The 3,658-nt window shown below is 45.1% G+C and overlaps 1 pseudogene; it reads right to left on the reverse strand.

The window, feature by feature from the left end:
• Nucleotides 1–1,888: 1,888 nt before the first annotated feature.
• Nucleotides 1,889–2,006, reverse strand: LOC126089578 (5S ribosomal RNA; annotated as a pseudogene).
• Between the last annotated feature and the right edge of the window lie 1,652 nt (nt 2,007–3,658).

The following is a 3,658-nucleotide window of genomic DNA, read 5'->3' on the forward strand; positions in this document are numbered from 1 at the left end:
GAGACGTGTCGTCTTCAGCGATGAGAGTCGCTTCTGCCTTGGTGCCAATGATGGTCGTATGCGTGTTTGGCGCCGTGCAGGTGAGCGCCACAATCAGGACTGCATACGATCGAGGCACACAGGGCCAACACCCGGCATCATGGTGTGGGGAGCGATCTCCTACACTGTCCGTACACCACTGGTGATCGTGGAGGGACACTGAATAGTGCACGGTACATCCAAACCGTCATCGAACCCATCGTTCTACCATTCCTAGACCGGCAAGGGAACTTGCTGTTCCAACAGGACAATGCATGTCCGCATGTATCCCGTGCCACTCAACGTGCTCTAGAAGGTGTAAGTCAACTACCCTGGCCAGCAAGATCTCCGGATCTGTCCCCCATTGAGCATGTTTGGGACTGGATGAAGCGTCGTCTCACGCGGTCTGCACGTCCAGCACGAACGCTGGTCCAACTGAGGCGCCAGGTGGAAATGGCATGGCAAGCCGTTCCACAGGACTACATCCAGCATCTCTACGATCGTCTCCATGGGAGAATAGCAGCCTACATTGCTGCGAAAGGTGGATATACACTGTACTAGTGCCGACATTGTGCATGCTCTGTGCCTGTGTCTATGTACCTGTGGTTCTGTCAGTGTGATCATGTGATGTATCTGACCCCAGGAATGTGTCAATAAAGTTTCCCCTTCCTGGGACAATGAATTCACGGTGTTCTTATTTCAATTTCCAGGAGTGTATTTCCAGTTAAATGAAGTGTTTAACATACGAGTATAAAAGGATTCCAACTAAAATGTTAATACCTTAATGAATGTCTCAGACATGAACCTACACAAAAGCGAAGGCAATATTTCGATAAAAATTCCCCAAGTCGATAACCGTGAGTAAGTTCGAGTTTCAGTCACGTATAAAGACATGCAAACTCTGTTTCATATGCATTCTGTTCATATTTCGGTAGCCAGTAAATTGCTGGAAAATAAATAAATCGAACTGCACTTGGGAACAGAGAGGAAGTTTAAAACAGTTGAAAACTGCTTTTCTAAAACAAATCTTTTTGTATTTCGCAACGTTTCGGTGATATCGAAAGACCTTTAACGTTGAATAATCTTTATTTGCAATATTAACGCTTGTAGGCAATGATTACAAAATACCCCGTTTTTTCTGTTTCGTTCTGTGGTAACGGGAGTTCAGAATGTGTCCTACTCTGTCCCAAGCGCAGCCGTACACTCTGAGTACCCAGGTGTACCTCTGCTTCTCGCTCCGGCACGCCTCGTGAATTCCCTTTCAAACGTCCCGCTCTGTAAGACAGTGTTGATACACAATGTCTTTAATGCGTTCCCGTAACGGATGATCTACGGGGAGTTGGGGGGGGGGGGGGGATGAACCTGGCGACCGTGTGGTGGTCGAACCAGCGGCTCTACTCTACCAATCCTTCACACAGGACAAATTTGATTTGAGGTATGCCAAACATCCGAGGAAATACATGCTGGACACGCGCCTTACAGTAGCCACACAAACAGCCGTGCTTTAGCGGAACTCTTTCTAGCAGTTGTCAGTACACATTGGTGAAACTCAAACTCAGGCTAACAATTGAGAAAATGCCTTGTGATACCACCTATATTACGGGTGAGTCCACACCACCTGTTTATGCTCCAGAGTAGCTCGCTGCGCTACTCCTGCGGTGTTCCCTCCTGATCAAAACACGCTCCGTCTTCAGGCCACGAGTGGCCTACCGGGACAATCCGACCGCCGTGTCATCCTCAGTGGAGGATGCGGATAGGCGTGGGGTCAGCACACCGCTCTCCCGGTCGTTGGTATTCTTGACCGAAGCCGCTACTATTCGGTCGAGTAGCTCCTCAATTGGCATCACGAGGCGGAGTGCACCCAGAAAAATGGCAACAGCGCATGGTGGCCTGGATGGTCACCCATCCAAGTGCCGACCACGCCCGACAACGCTTAACTTCGGTGATCTCACGGGAACCGGTGTATCCACTGCGGCAAGGCCGTTGCCTCCCTTCTGATAAGGAGTGAGCATTGTGGCCGTTTCAGTTCACAGTATCACCGTTGTAAAGGCCAGATTTTTACTTAGAAATGAGACACAAATAGCGGTTCTGGTCTGCAAACTATGTTCGCTTAGTGTCTGATAAAAGTGGATGTGATGTGGTCTTAAATAACTGCCACGTGGAATTCTCCCCACGATCCTGTGTTATTCCTCATTTAGGATCGACGTTTATCGCAGCAATGACATCTGAACTTCTACCGCTTCTGTTCTCTTTATTTAGCACTCATTCACATTTCCGCTGCTGGGGGCAAGGTGGCAGTAGATTGTTGACAAAAAAGTATATGAGATGGATGGGCTGTCGTAGAACATCGTTCTGTTCAGCAAAATACTTCAACAACCTGGTAGAGGAAATCCCAGCCGTGATCGTTGTAGCCCTCCTGTTAGAGCCGTTACCTATTTTAAACATATTTCTATTTTATTTTACGTATATGAAATAAAAGATGTGAAGTGCTTAATGTATCGACAAAGTGCCGAAGATAACATTGCAATTTATCGAAGAGTAACAACACAAAAGAAGTATTATGTCAAGTTCGCAGCAGTGCATAGAGAGTCTTCCATATAGTGGATATAAGACAATGATACATAATTCTGTATCCTATTCTGATTTCTCTCTCTACTTGACGTTCCAACTTGATGTAAGTATGACACCTTTTGTCTTAATAACAACAGAATAAAATAAGTCTTGACTTTCACCCATGTAGTGCTGGCACCCTAAATCGTCCCTTTTTATAACGGAAATTATTTTTATAAATAATGTTGGGCTCAGTAATCGTACTAGCTGACGCCTCTGTGTGCCGCGCGTGATTAGCCGAAGGGTGTAAGGCGCTGCAGTCATGGACTGTGCGGCTGGTCCCGGCGGAGTTTCGAGTCCTCCCTCGGGCATGGGTGTGTGTGTTTGTCCTTAGGATAATTTAGGTTAAGTGGTGTGTACGCTTAGGAACTGATGACCTTAGCAGTTAAGTCCCGTAAGATTTCACACACATTTGAACATTTGACGCCTCTGTGGAAGTGTGGACGATCGGTCGGTTTCCTAGAGAGCGATCACAGTTTCAGTATCTGATAACAAGAACCGACTTGATTCATTTGCAACACACGAAGATAACATTGCAATTGTAAAGGCGATAAAGTGCAAAATTTATTTACGTATGTCAATATGGTCTTAATACAACCACACATAGCCGATTCTATTTCAGTATCTTTGACTTCAACCTAATTCTAATTATGATATTTTACTTTATAAAAGAGAGCTTTATTTAAATGACAGAGAACTATTTTCACATCCGATGTTCAGCAAGGCGAAGACCATACAGAATAATAATATTTTTCAGACTTAGAGAATATAACTTTGCTCCTGTAGGATTACCGAAGGCATTTCTAAATATTTGTGCATTTAATTTATGTAACCTAGGTGGCAGTAAGTTTTAATGTCTTAGGGGGGACCTTTAGTTCCAGCATTCGCTTGGTGAGCAAGGCAAACCTGCAGAAAATTTTGATCGGAGTAAGGCAGTGGAAGCGTTTTAATTAATTTCTGAGACAACCTTGTGTACCGGACAAAAGTAAAACTTTTGAAAATGTATAAGTGTAGGCTATCTATGTACAGG

This window comes from Schistocerca cancellata, chromosome 6 (assembly GCF_023864275.1).
Source record: "Schistocerca cancellata isolate TAMUIC-IGC-003103 chromosome 6, iqSchCanc2.1, whole genome shotgun sequence".
Classification (NCBI taxonomy): Eukaryota; Metazoa; Arthropoda; class Insecta; order Orthoptera; family Acrididae; genus Schistocerca; species Schistocerca cancellata.